This window comes from Malania oleifera, chromosome 12 (genome assembly GCF_029873635.1).
Source record: "Malania oleifera isolate guangnan ecotype guangnan chromosome 12, ASM2987363v1, whole genome shotgun sequence".
Taxonomy (NCBI): domain Eukaryota; kingdom Viridiplantae; phylum Streptophyta; class Magnoliopsida; order Santalales; family Ximeniaceae; genus Malania; species Malania oleifera.
This window is the reverse complement of record NC_080428.1, coordinates 8,675,050-8,691,252: the sequence shown is the minus strand read 5'-3', so window position 1 is coordinate 8,691,252 and position 16,203 is coordinate 8,675,050.

The following is a 16,203-nucleotide window of genomic DNA, read 5'->3' as shown; positions in this document are numbered from 1 at the left end:
TGAATTCACAAGTGTCACAAGAAGTGGTGGTTACTGCATAAATATATATATTTGCTAGGTCAAATCAAACGCCTAGATTAGATAGAGTTATTGTGACTAATTAGATATCATTGTCGCCTAACTACAAACATGTGAAATAGAAGCTCAGAAGGATGGACCTTGAATGGCAAGTGAAGATCAAAGATGAGGTTAAGAAATAGTTTGATGCAAGATTCCTAGAAATGTGCAATTTATCTGAAATGGGTAGTTAACATTGTTTTAGTTCCCAAAAAGGATGAAAATGTAAAAAAGTGTGTTGATTATCCATATCTGACCAAGAATAGCACAAAGGATGATTTTTCATTGCCCCACATTGACATGTTGGTGGACAATATAGGAGGTTATAAGCTATTTGCACTCATGGATAACTTCTCTGGATATAATCAAGTAAAGATGGTAGAAGAGGATAAGGCTAAAACCATTTCATTACTTAATCGGCAGATTCTACTACCAAGTGGTGCCTTTTAGGGTTAAAGAATGTTTGAGCAACTTTTTAAAAAGCCATTGATTATTCCATGACATAATGCATAAGGGCATTGAAGTATATGTGGATGATATGATTGCTAAGTCTAAGATATTAGAGAAGATATTTGAATCATTAAGAAAACACAAGTTGAGATTGAATCGAGATAAATGCACCTTTAAGACAACATTTGGAAAATTGTTGGAATTTGTTGTGAGTCAAATAGGGATTGAGGTGAATCCAACTAAGATCTTAGTTATAAAGAGTCTAGAACCTCTTTCTACTCATAAGCAAGTACAAGGATTAGGAAGGTTGAACTATGTTGCACTATTCATATTTCAATTAACTACTACATGTGAGTCGAATTTTTGAAGAATCCGCTAATGTTAAAGCCTCCAATTCTTGAGAAGTCGTTGATTTTGTACTTAACAGTGTTGAAGGAGTCCATAGGTTGCTTGTTGCACCAAAATGATGAGAGAAAGAAAAGAAAAAGCAATTTACTATCTGAGTAAGAAAGTCAACTAGCGTGAATCCACATATTCAATTGTGGAAAGAACATATAGTGTTCTAGGTTGGGTAGCTCATAGATTGAGATATTACACACTATATTATATAACTTATTTAATATCTCGAATGGATTTGTTGAAGTATGTCTTTGAGAAGCTGACATTATTAGGAAGGATGGCTCGTTAGAGTATGTTATTATCATAGCATGACATTGTGTTACAAGTCAACTAAAGCAATCAAGAGGCAAGTGGTAGCTAATAGTTAACTAATCATACAATATATAAAAGAAAAACAACTAGTTCGAACTTTCCCCATGAAGATGTCTTAATCATTGGAGAAGAATAATGTTTTTGGAAAATGTACTTTAATGAAGCAACAAATACTTATGGATGTGGACTAGGGGTGTAGTGATTTGAAAAAAAAAAAAAAATTAATTAATTAATAATAATTAATTAAATAATATAATATAATAATATAATAATATAATATAATATTATAATATATATATACATATATAAACCTTCCTAAAGCCTCTAGCTTCATAAAGGAAATTAAATTCCTTTGAGGAGCCCCCTCATTCTCGCAGTCTCTCTCTCTCTCATCAATTTCTTCTCCGATTCTCGGCCGATCGAAGAATGGAAAATGCCACTAGATTCCATTCTCGACCGCTATTATTTTAACCGGAGTGGATTCGTGATTAAGGTGTCGTAGGCACCACGGCTGGGATAAGGTAATCTCTCTCTCTCTCTCTCTCTCTCTCTCTCTCTCTCTCTCTCTCTCTCTCACTCACTCAATTTTTCCTCAAATCTTTAGCTGAATCGACGATTGGACACCACCATGGGGTCCTAGTTTCGATTCTCGTCATTTTAATTGGAGCAAATTTTTAATTTGGGTTTCTTAAGCACCACTCCAAGGCTAGGGTAAGGATAATGAAATTATATCCGTTTATTATTTTTAAAGTTTAATTAGTTATTGAGAGTGTGTGGGCCTAGAAAATATTAAAATAATTGTAATTCCGGGGTTGGGTTGATTGAATTGGGGAAATGTGATTTCAGGGTTTTGAACTCCAAAACGCCGTGGGCTTGGGTTTTAGGATCTTTGCAGGAATTCTCTCAGTAAGTAGGTAAGGGAAATAAATCATAACAGATATTTTTGGAAAAATTAACTGGTTAAAATTAAGTATGTGAAATTGTGAATACTATTTATGTTTTGGAAATACTATGATATTGATATTTTCCTTGTGATCATTATATTATGTTTATCAGTTAAAAATTGTGTGACATGAGGAATAAAAAATAACAATTTTATTACGGAGGATGTGGTTGATATTGAAATATGTGATAATATGAGATACCCAGATATGCTTTTATTTAGATGTGAAGATATGGGAAACCCACTTATGTTTTATATATATACATACGTGATGATATGAGATTTATATACAGATGTGCTTTTACTAAGGAATAGTGAAATATGATATACAGATATACTTTTACTGCGAAATGATGATATACGAGATATACAGTAATGTTTTACAAGAACGATGAAATGAGAAATGCAAATATATTTTATATTGAAATGATGATATGTGAAATACATAGAGCTGTTTTATATAGAATTGTTGAACAGAGAATTATAGAGAAATGATGAGAATTATAGAAATGATGAAATGTGCACACAGAAATGTGGAAAACAAGAACCTTGATGGACCATTGTATACAAAGCATGGTACCGTTGCTAGTATTTGTGTTTAGTGCAACCAGTACGTTTGGTACAGAGTGTGGTGAGACAATCGATTGGGCCTATGAAGGGTTGTGTTACCCCCTGGGGTCCGGACCAGGATTGGGTAGGCCAATCATACTACATACGAGTTTCCCGTTTTGATCTAACCGAGTAGGCCAACCACGGTTAGGTCCAGCCTTTGGGTTGCACAACTCGGTCATATGGGGTGAATACATAATGATGTGAATATCCACAGGTTGGTTTCTTATTATAGACGCGATAATATGCAACCATAAGCTACAGACGCGGCGTGTATTATATACTGGTGGATGCTCATGAGTTAGAAATGTTTATGAAAAGTGAAAAGTGAAATGAATAGTCATGAGTTACAGAGGAGTCGTGCTTTATGCTGGTGGATACTCGTGGGCTAGAGAATGATTATGAATATGAGAAATGAAAGAGTATGCATATGATAAGAGAAATGAATGAGTATGAATATAAAGATGAAAAATGAAAGTATATGTATAAGGTTATGAGAAATTATAGCTTATGAATATGAATATGAATATGAGAAATAATATCAAAACTTATGAAACTATGTTTTATATTTATATGATTATGAGTGCATATGTGTATATTTTTCTCAGATGATATAATCATTTAAATGAGTGTATTGTGATATAACTAAAGTCATATGCCACACATTGTCAATAATTTATTCCGACTTACTGAGAGGTGTCTCACCCAAAATTTAAATATTTCAGGAAACCAAGACAGACCAGCAGAGAAAGCTCTGAGGTAGAGGAGACCATAGTACCCTAGTATTCAGGGTAAGTGTTTGAGTTAGAGGATGTGTTTTGTGTAACCTCTAGACTATTTTATGGATTTTCGGGATGTATATATATGTGTGTGTGTGTGTGTGTGTGTGTGTGTGCGTGTGTGTGTGTAGAGGTCCTAGCACTCTGGTATTGTATAGCATTCTAGATGGTATTATATATTGGGCTCAGACATTGTATGTAATCCGTTGCATGGATAGTATATTTGGATGGACTAAATACCCGGTACCCCCCTTAGGGTCGGGTTATATGTAATATATGGTATCAGAGTTAATTTACATATGATGATTGATTATTATTGTTGAAAAAAAAATGGTAAAAAAATCAGGTCGTCACAAGGGGTAGTATTGGTATCATTGTAAGGGAAACAATTTCCTATAACTGTAAAGTTAACTTTTCCTTGTACCAAAATTGCTTGAAAAAAAAAATGGTAGAAAAATCAGGTCGTCACAAGGGGTAGTATTGGTATCATTGTAAGGGAAACAATTTCCTATTACTGTAAAGTTATCTTTTCCTTGTACCAAAATTGCTACTAAATGTGAAGCTTGTATGGTTAGATTGAAAATACACAAGTAATGGGAATCTAAGGTCTTAAAGTATATGGGGATTCAACTTTCATAATATGTCAAGCTCTTAGAGAATGACAAACAAAAGATTGAAAGTTGATTCCTTATCAATGTTGGCCTAACAAGACTTAATCTCATTTTGATGATAACAAATTAAGGATACTAATTGTGCTTTCAAGATTAAATTTCAGGTATTATAGTTTTCACAAGCACAATGATTGAACCTGATGAAGATTTACTAAAGCTCACCTTAAAGTTACAAGTCATGAAGAATACAAGTTTATTGAAGTATTGATCAAGCTTGGATGATGTCAAAGCTATACCACATGAAGACTTAGGATTCAAATGTATTTAGATTTTCTTAGACTCTCATATAAGTACTTTTAAAACTTCAAATTTGTGACTGAAGCTCTTATGAATTAATACTTGACTTAAAGACCTGCTTAAGAATCTAGAAAATATTTTTATAAAGTCCAAAATATTTTTCAAAGTAAATACAAACAAGTTTTGGAATCAAAATATGTAAAACACTAAGTTATATAGTTGTTAGACGACTGATATGCTATTGCCAGTATAAAAAAGAAATCAAAACAGGGTCAGACGATTAAACTCTCGAGGTCAGGCAACTGAACTACTATTGCCTGTTCTAGAGCACTTATTTTAAATGGTCCAGGCGACTAAACCTATGGTACATGTGACTGAAGTCTGTGTTTTAAACTTTGAACAACGTTGATTTATTTCTAAAATTAAAAATATGATTTCCAAACTTGGGGAAAACGGTAAGATTTCTTCCTAAACTATATAAGTGTTATTATGTGCGAATTAGGGTAACCAATACAATCATATACACAAGTTTACTCACGATTATACTATGATTTTCTTCTTGAAAAGCTACTGTGCAATTTTCTTAAAGCCTTAATTGTTTTTCTGATTTTTCTTCTGAAATTCTTATACTACAAATCAGAAACCCTTTGTTTTATTATTGAGCTTCAACTGAAATTTTTTGATTAAGAGTGCATAGTATTTATCATTGTACAAAATCTGCTCTGCTATGAGAGTATTCAAATTGTGCGAACAAATTTATTTACTGGTTTTCCAATCAGACGACTCAAGGATAGAGTTGTTCCCTAGCAAGAGGGTGTTCTCGTCAAAGAGGGGTCTCCACCTTCCAATGGAGAGAGTGTAACACCCCAAACCCATAAACCTGGGTCTGGCACTTTAAACCTGATAAAATCCTGACATTCCATAGTTCCATATATATGCAACGGAAAATATAAACATAATCTCCATATAACATAATACCATAAAATTGTAATATACCAGAATTTTCTATTTTCTATCTATAAGTCCATAAAAACCATCCATCACTTGCATTTCCATATATACATACATACATACATACATATATATATATATATATATATATATATATCCATCTCCAAAACATTCTAGTACATACATATATATATACATACATACATATATGTATATATATATATATATATATATATATATATATATATATATCCATCTCCAAAACATTCCAGTATTTTCACAATCATTCCTTTCATAACTGACTTAAAACATAACGACATAAAACATAAAACATAAATATTTACATCTCCAAAATAGTATCAATATATATACCCTGTTTATAGTCCTAAAAAATGCTAAAAATACCCTCGAACTCCTAAGCCCTACCTCAAGGATGTCTTGAAAAAGAAACATTCATATTCAGGTGAGACACATCTCAGTAAGGGAAGAAACATACATATTAAAACAGCATGTGACCAACATGAGGTAAATAGATATCACTTTAATTACATTTGCAAATCATTAACATAACTCTGAAATCATTTTATGAACCTACACAAACACATGCAAATATTTAACCCACGAGATTGCCCAAGGATAGGGGTAATTACTCGCCCATACAAGTAGCACTCCTCTACTTTGATACTTAGGTAACCCTAATGCCACAACTAAAGCATACCAGGGAACTCACCTTACTCAGTAAGCCCTCAAGTGATAGATTAATCTCATACTCACACATTCAACAATAGTTTACCGGAAAAGGCCATAAGAATAGGAAAATCTATCTCCCAATACAAATAGGTTCCCTCTGCCCTATTACGTTATGCAGCTACTACCACACTTGAAGCTACTAGTGCACTCACCTTTCTCAGCAAGCCCTTAGGAGAAGAGTTCGCCTTACCTAATCGTAACATATTCTACGTACATACATACTTCTAATATCATAATACATTATTTCTTTATGTCATTATACATTTATACACATTCATTCATGTTCATAACTTAACTTTGCATTTCGTTTCACTTTAAGTGACTCTTTCCCATTTGTATCATTCACGTTTCACATTTCATTTCATTGCATTGTCATTGCATTGTAATTTTATTGCATAATATTTTAATTTCATTCCTTCATACTACAGCTGGTCTTTAGCCATCATTTGTTAGTTTCCACATAGAAATGTGCTAGAATTTGCTACTGTTAGTTTCCACATAGCAATGTGCTAGAATATGCTAACATGACTGTCTTTCAGTTGTCTTACATTTACATGGTTGCATTTAACATACACAAGCAACATTGTCCATATCATATTTTATTCATAAGCTTTACTTACTTAACCTGCATCTCATATATCTAGCATATATTTGCACAGAATCTCCTGCCACACAGTTTTAGTAGTAAAGTTCATATACATTTCTTACAAAATAAGCCAACCCATAATTAACATTTATATGCTAAAAATACATTTCATTCCTCACTTCCTTAGAAAAATACCTTTTCACTTTCATTCATTTATTTTCACATATACATAGCTATATAAACAATCTTAGGCTCAGAAAACATAAATTTCATGGCTAGCAACCCATATATAAACATATATACATAAATAACACATAATCCATTTTAATTCATGAAAAACCTAATTTAATATATAAATTTCTCCCTTACCTGAATTTCAAACTATGCTTGTAGGATCCTCGAACTGATACCCACAATGTTCACTTGGACCCTGAATCCAAAAATCCTAACTTAGTGAAAATAAATTCCAATTAACTTAAGTATTAAAGAAAATACTTATTTACTACTTCTTAGACTCCAAATAACAACATTCCTTAAGACAATCCCAAAATTACTAACTTACCCTGATTTTGGGATGTTTCCCAAACCTCGCAACCCAACGATTAGCTTCTATAGCCTTGAAGAGAATGATCCCACGAACCTTGTGGTGGTTTTGGATCATCAAACTGGGTCAAAATCGGCCCAAAACTGAAGAGAGAAGGCTGGGAGGTCGTTTTCTAGAGAGAGAAGGAAAATTTTCTAAGTTTTCACTCTGAATAATGAAAGAATTTAAATTTATAGGCAGGACTTCGTCGATGAGACACGTCGATTCGTCGACAAGGTGCTATAGAAACTTCGTCAATGAGTTTAGAAGGACACTCGTCGACGAATACAGGACATTCATCGACGAGGCCTGCTTTTCCTTCTAATGTCTTTCCTTTTTCCTTCATTATCCATGAATCCATTTCATTTTTCATATTTTCTAATTATTTAAACTCTCGGGTCATTGCATTCTCCCCTCCTTAAGAAATTTCATCCTCGAAATTTTACCAACTAATCATGCTTTCACATTACTTTACATTCATTTGCTAACTACCATTATAAGAACTCAACATGCATATCATCACATAAGTCATTTAATCATCATTCATTAAATTAAATTATCTCATACCTGCTTCTCTAATGGCATCATCCTCAGCTCGGAATGTGTACAATCGAGGCGGACCACCTCTTCCAAGTGGTATCTGCTGCTTTCCCTTGTCCTGATTCTGAGCAGCTACCATAGGCAAGGGTTCTCGGCAATCTTTCCTATGGTGCCCTAGCTTACCGCACCTGTAGCAATTCGAAGTGCCATACCAGCATTCGCCCCTATGTCTCTTATCACATTTCAAACATATAGAGCCCATTGCTTCTTTCCCTTTCTTCGCTGATCCCTGATTGGAAGCCAGACGGTGCAGGTCTCTTCTTCTGCTCTGAAGGCTCAGTGCTGACTTGGATACTCTTCTCTAACACTGAGGCCTTGTCAACTATTTCTGAAAAAGTCTGGACCTGAAACCCGACCACCAGCTCATAGATCCTGCACCTCAGACCTTTCTCAAATTTCCTGGCCTTTCTTACTTCATTTAGGACCAGAAATGGAGCGAACTGTGACAATTCTATAAATCTAGCAGCATATTCTGTAACTGTTATGTCTCCCTAGGTCAGATTGGTGAACTCCTCTATCGTTTCCTCTCTGACAGGTGAAGGAAACTACTTGTCAAAGAAAAGCTCCTTGAACCTCTCCCAGGTAAGAGCTATCTTTACGACCCTCTGATCCTCCAGCAGCTTCGCAGAAAGCCACCAACGCTTCGCTTCTCTTGTCATTTTGAAAGCGGCATAACGGACCTTCTGCTCGTCCATGCGATCGAGTACAGCCATGATCTCTTCTATCTCCTGTACCCAGTTCTCCGCAGCCACTGGATTAGGTCCTCCTGTAAAGGCTGGAGGGTTCATCCTCATAAGTTCTTTTATACTGCAGCCCTATCCTGTAGGTGGATAGTTCTATTACTTGGGTTCCTTCTTCATTTCTGCTTTAACCTGACAAACGATACCCCGTAACACCTTAGAGGTATCTATTTCCTCCTCGTTAGAGGTCACCGAATCCTCCCTTCCTTCAGCCTCTATATTCTCATCTCCAGAATCCATCCTGAAAAATAGGATAGAGAAGAAATAAGAATTCCATATTAAAACTCCAACTAACATAATCATTAAACAAAATAAAAAATATCCATATATATAAGGACCAGTCTCACAATTCAGAAACAAAAGCATCTAAGGTTTACTGTGGCTTTTCTAAGGCCATCGATTGCTTCAAAAAAATCACAGGAAATCATTGACGTAATTTCTCCTCTAAATCACAAAACAAGATCCTATACTTCCCTACACCAAACCTACTTCTCAACATCTAACCTATTCATCTAGTATCCTTATCCTAACTATTTCCTATACTTTGGTATAAATCATTTCTTAAATTCTCAAAATCCCCAAAATCATTGCTCTGATACCAAATATAATGCCCTGAACCCATAAACCCAGGTCCAGTGCGTTATACCTGATAAAATTATGTCATTCCATAATTCCATACATACACAACGGAAAATATAAACATAATCTCCATATAACATAATACCATAAAATCGTAATATAACAGAGTTTTCTATTTTCTATCTATAAATCCATAAAAACCATCCATCACCTGCATTTCCATATATATATATATATATATATATATATATATATATATATCCATCTCCAAAACATTCTAGTATTTTCACCATCATTCCTTTCATAACTGACTTAAAACATAATGACCTCAAACATAAAACATAAATATTTACATCTCCAAAATAGTATCAATATATATACCCTGTTTATAGTCCTAAAAAATGCTAAAAATACCTTCGAACTCCTAAGCCCGACCTCGAGGATGTCCTTAAAAAGAAACATTCATATTCCGATGAGACACATCTCAGTAAGGGAAGAAACATACATATTAAAACAACGTTTGGCCAACATGAGGTAAATAAATATCATTTTAATTACATTTGCAAATCATTAACATAACTCTAAAATCATTTTCTGAACCTACACAAATACATGCAAATATTTAATCCACGAGATTATCCAAGGATAGGGGTGATTACCCGCTCATACAAGTAGCACCCCTCTGCTCTGATACTTAGGTAACCCTAAGGCCACAACTAAAGCATACCAGGGAACTCACCTTACTCAGTAAGCCCTCAAGTGCTAGATTAATCTCGTACTCACATATTCAACAATAGTTTATTGGCAAAGGCACTAAGGATAGGGAAATCTACCCGCCCATACAAATAGGTTCCCTTTGCCCTAGTACGTTATGCAGCTACTGCCACACCTGAAGCTACTAGTGCACTTGCCTTTCTCAGCAAGCCCTCAAGAAAAAAGTTCGCCTTACCCAATCATAACATGTTTTACGTACATACATACTTCTAATATCATAATACATCATTTATTTCTGTCATTATACATTCATACACATTCATTCATGTTCATAACTTAACTTTGCATTTTGTTTCACTTTAAGTGACTCTTTCTCATTTGTATCGTTCATGTTTCCATTTCATTTCATTGCATTGTTATTCCATTGTCATTTCATTGCATAACATTTTTATTTCATTCCTTCGTACTACAAATGGTCTTTAGCCATCATTTTTTAGTTTCCACATAGAAATGCGCTAGAATCTGCTACAGTTAGTTTCCACATAGAAATGCACTAGACTATGCTAACATGGCTGCCTTTCAGTTGTCTTACATTTACATGATTGCATTTAACATACATACGCAACATTGTCCATATCATATTTTATTCATAAGCTTTACTTACTTAAACTGCATCTCATATATCTAATATATATTTGCATAGAATCTCATGCCACACAGTTTTAGCAGTAAAGTTCATATACATTTATTACAAAGTAAGCCAACCCATAATTAACATTTATATGCTAACAATACATTTCATTCCTTACTTACTTCCTTCGAAAATACCTTTTCACTTTCATTCATTTATATTCACATATACATAACTATATAAACAATCGTAGGCTAATAAAACATAAATTTCATGGTTGGCATTTTAAACCCACATATAAACATATATACATAAATAACACAATCAATTTTAATTCATGAAAGAACTGATTTAATATATAAATTTCCCCCTTACCTGACTTTCAAACTACGCCTGTAGGATCCCCGAACTGATACCCACATCGTTCACCTGGATCCTGAATCCAAAAATCCTAACTTAACGAAAACAAATTCCAATTAACTTAAATATTAAAGAAAATACTTATTTACTACTTCATAGAACCAAATAACAATATTCCTTAAGACAATCCCAAAATAACTAACTTACCCTGATTTTGGGATGTTTCCTAAACCTAACAACCTAACGATCAGCTCCTACAGCCTTGAAAAGAATAATCCCACGAACCTCATGGTGGTTCTAGATCATCAAATCGGGTCAAAACTGGCTCGAAACTGAAGAGAGAAGGCTGGGAGGTCATTTTCTAGAGAGAGAAGGAGAATTTGCCAAGTTTTCGCACTGAAAAATGAAAGAATTTCAATTTATAGGCAGGGCTTCGTCGACGAGACACGTCGATTCGTCGATAAAGCGCTATAGAAACTTCGTCGACCAAAAGATACCTTCGTCAACGAAATTCAGGGTTTCCAAAATTCTCTCTTGGGATTTCTTTGTCGACGTGAAGCAAACTTCGTGGACGAGCTTAGAAGGACACTCGTCGATGAATACTGGACATCCATCGATGAGGCCTGCTTTTCCTTCTAATTTCTTTCCTTTTTCCTTCATTATCCATTAATCGATTTCATTTATTATATTTTCTAATTATTTAAACTCCCGAGTCATTATAGAGAGGCTGCTCTACCTATTGAATAGAGTGGGTAAAGGAAAATCCTCACAGTAAGTTGCTTGGGGCAACGACGTAGGTGGTAAGCCGAATCTTGTAAAAAATCATGTGTCAATCTTCTTTCCCTAACTCTTTTTAAATTCTGCACTTATAAACTGTCGTGTATGTTTTAAAGTTATTGGGAAAATTTGTTGAATGCTGAGATTTGATTGAGTTTACTTTGAGCAATTAAATTGGTTTGTTAAAGTTGTTTATGGTTTGTATGCATTAAGTTTCCAGTTGAAATTCAAATAAGTAATGAAACTCTGAATTAAGTTTTGGTTGACTGAGGTAAAAGTATTTCTAGTTGTTTGATTGATCAAATACAAACAGGATACATATTTGATTAATATCATTGAATCTTGCTTTAAATACATACGTGTTCATTGTTGGAATTCAGGATTGATTGTTAGACTTGTTGAAGGTAAAATTCAGATTTTGTTTTTAAATTTCATATATACCTAGGATTGTCTATTGGTATAGTACCACTCACTGCTTAGTTGATTGTGTTGTGATTGATATTGTTGAAAGCTTTAAAATAAACCAATCTTCCACGTAATAATTTTTTAAAATACCCAACTCATCCCCTTTTGGGACTATAGCGTTAGTTTCAATTGGTATCAGAGCCTAGGTTGTAGCAAATCCTAATAGGTAGTTACACAAAGATCTTAATGGCAAATGTAGGTGTATCCCCATTCGCTAAAGGGGAATCTTCATCTAGACCCCCTATTTTTTGCAGTGTGAATTACACCTTTTGGAAATAACTAATGAGAATATTTTTGCAAACCATGGATTGGAGAGTCTGGAGTGTAGTAACCCAAGGTGACTACGTTCCTTTTAAGACTGTAGAGAACAAGGAAGTTCCCAAAGAAGAAAAAAAAATGAGTGATACTAATATGAAATAATTGCAAATAAGCTCTAGTGCTATGAATGCCTTACATTATGCGTTTGACACAAATGAGTTTAACAGAATAATGGGATGTAAGACTGCAAAGGAAATTTGACAAACTAGAAGTAACCTATGAGGGAATAGTAGATGTGAGGGACAACAGAAATGACATGCTTACCAATGAGTATGAGACCTTTAGGATGAACCTAGAGGAATCTATATCTAGTGTGTACACTAGGTTCACTCACATAATAAACTCCTTGAATGCACTTAAGAAGAACTATTCGACCTATGAAATGCTTAGGAAAATTCTTAGAGGACTTCCTCCAATTTGGGAACCCAAGCCAACTGCTATAACTGAAGGTAGGAATTTAAAGAACACTAGCCTCAATGAACTCATTGGGTCACTTCTCATACATGAGATGACAATAAATGAAAGATAACTGAAGCTGGCAAACATAAGAAATCAATAGCACTTAAAGCTCCTAAAGAAAGCTCGAGTGAAGAAGAAGATGATGAGATAGATGATGATGACCAAGCACCATTTACTAGAAGACTAGGTAGATTCTTTAAAAAGAATAAGAGATTTGCTAGAAAATTTAAAGGATCAAAACTGTATAAAGGTGAATCAAGTAAGAAAGAAACAAAGGCTAAACCCCCAACTTGTTATAATTTTAAAAAGATAGGCCATATAAAACCTTATTTTCCATATCTCAAGAAAGAAGCTAAGAAGAAAAAGAATAAAGTTTTGAAAGCCACTACTTGGGACAACTCTAGCTCAAGCAGCTCGGAAAGCAACTCAAGTGATCAAGAAGTAGCAAACCTCTCCTTCATTGTGAAAGATGACGAGGTATGTTTTAGGTCCACCCCATCAAAATACAAGTGGTACTTGGTTAATGGATGCTAAAGGCATATGACTGGAGATAAGTCCAAGTTCACATCGTTGACCCTAAAGGAAGGTGGACATGTCACTTTTGGAGATAAAGCTAAAGGTAGAATTATCGGCATCGGCAAAGTCGGTAAGGAACCCTCCTTGATAATTGATAATATACTATTGGTTGAAGGGTTAAAGCATAATCTAATTAGCATTAGTCAACTAAGTGATAAAGGTTTTGACATAACATTTAAAAAGGACAAATGCATAGTTGAGAATACTGAATAACATGAAATACTATTTATTGCAAATCGGGTTGAGAACGTATACTGCATAAATCTTGAAAACCTTGTATCTCAAGATGTTAAATGCTTCATAATATTAAATGAAGCTAGTTAGCTATGACATCGGAGACTAGGACACGCTAGTATGGACCTGCTATCTAAGATAGCTAGAAAGAATTTAGTTAAGGGTTTACCTAAAACAAAGTTTGTAAAAGATAAAGTTTGTGATGCTTGCTAACTTAGGAAGCAAACCAAGACAAGCTTTAAGAAGAAGTAGCTAATATCCATTGGAAGGCCATTGGAAGTAATTCACTTAGACTTGTTTGGCCCCACTAAAATAAAAAAGCCTAGGAGGAAAGCAGTACACGTTTGTCATAGTTGATGATTACTCCAGGTTTACCTTGGTGTTATTCTTATCATCCAAGGACGAAGTGTGTAAAATTCTAACCAACCTGTATAAGAAACTTCAAAATTAAAAAGGGTGTGATGTTTTACACATTAGAAGTGATAGAGGTGGAGAGTTAAAAAATAGAGATGTTGAAAACTTCTGTGACGAAAATGGAATCTCACAATTTTTCAGAACCACGTACACCTCAACAAAATAGAGTTGTTGAAAGGAATAATAGAACACTTTAGGAAATGGCTAGGACTATGCTAAATGAGCATAACTTGCCTAAATACTTTTGAACTGAAGTGGTGAACACCATCTATTATGTGATATCCAGTAGGGCTAGTTTAGATAAAACCCCCTATGAACTTTGGAAAGGAAAAATACCAAACATTTCATACTTCCATGTATTTGGATGTAAGTGTTTTGTCTTAAATGATAAAGGGGACCTAGAAAAATTTGATGTTAAGTCGGATGAAGGAATCTTCTTAGGATATGTAGTAAATAGTAAAGCTTTTAGAGTCTACAATAAGAGAACCCTATCTGTTATAAAATCCATACATGTAGCATTTGATGAAACTAATCAATTTTGTTCTAAACCTACTGATGTTGATGATCTAGACATAAGAAAAAGTTTAGAAGATTTAGCAATTCATGAAATCAAGGATGACAGCAATGAAACTCAAGCACCATCTAATGATGACTCTCTAGAACAATATGAATTGCCCAAAGAATGGAAATTTGTGAAGAATCGCCCTAAAGACCAAATTATAGATGAACCATTACAAGGGTTGTCCACTATGTGAATTACGGTGTTATCCCAAGAGGGGGTATTTTTTAAAAAATAGGTCCTTTAGGTTCTAATTTTGAAAACAATAATTTCAAACTTGCAAGTTACCAATTACTACCTCAATCAATTTTTTATTAATTAACCCAATGAGTAATTTTTAGTGTCTTTATCAAGCATACAATGTTACCCAATTATTCAAACATGCATCAAGTGATCAACACATACACAATATGATTACACGAAATTTAAATAGAGATAAGGGTAAGAGAGATGCAAACTCAATTTTACAAGGTTCGGCCTACCCTAGCCTACATCCTCGCCTTGAGTAACCTGCTCAAGGATTCCACTAAATAATACGCTCCTTTAACTGGGATGGAGCTTTTCTTACAACTTGCTGCTTACAAAAGGCGTAACTTCTTCCTCAAACCCGATTCACAACCCAAACCGTGTATACAAAATGGAGATTACAATTTTTGCAATAACTCAAAACCGTTTCTACACAAAGCTAGTGAGTACAATAAAAATTAATACATACTCATATGATAGAAGTTGAAGCTCAATGTGTGAGTATGATATTCAATGGAATTTCTTGAAATAAGTGATGGATGATTGTTATATAAAATGTGTAAGACAAAGATACTCCAATGATCTAATCAACTATATAATTTTTATAAAATTATTTGAATAGCTGGTATAGTTTAGAAATCCAAATTAGATTTATGATCTTCACAAAAATTACTCAAAACAATTGATTTTCAGTAGAGATCAAAACTATAGTCTTTATCAAAATACTTAGTCAATAAATTTTCTCTAGAATATTAAATCAGATAATTTCTTTAAACAATAATTATGCTAAAATGAAATCTTTGAGTAAATAATAAGCTTGATAGTTTTTTCAAAGATTTGAACCTTTAACCATAACTTTTCTCAAATAATGATCTTTCACAATTGATGAGTAAGGTGTAATCCCAAGAAAAGAGGGGGGGGGGGTGAATTGGGTATTTAAAAAATTCTTTGAACCTATTTACCACTTAAGCCCTATCGGTGTATTTAACTAATCAATTGTTGGGATTTATGACTGAAATTAAATTATTTTATCAATGAGATCTTTTTACCCAATTAATTGTGTGTAACGTTAATCAACATACACATGCAATACGAATAAATAAATGTAGAGCGGAAAGTAAAGAGTTAAGGGAAGAGAGAAGACAAATGCAATTTTTACGAGGTTCAGCCAACTCGGCTTACGTCCTTGCCTTGAGCAACCCAC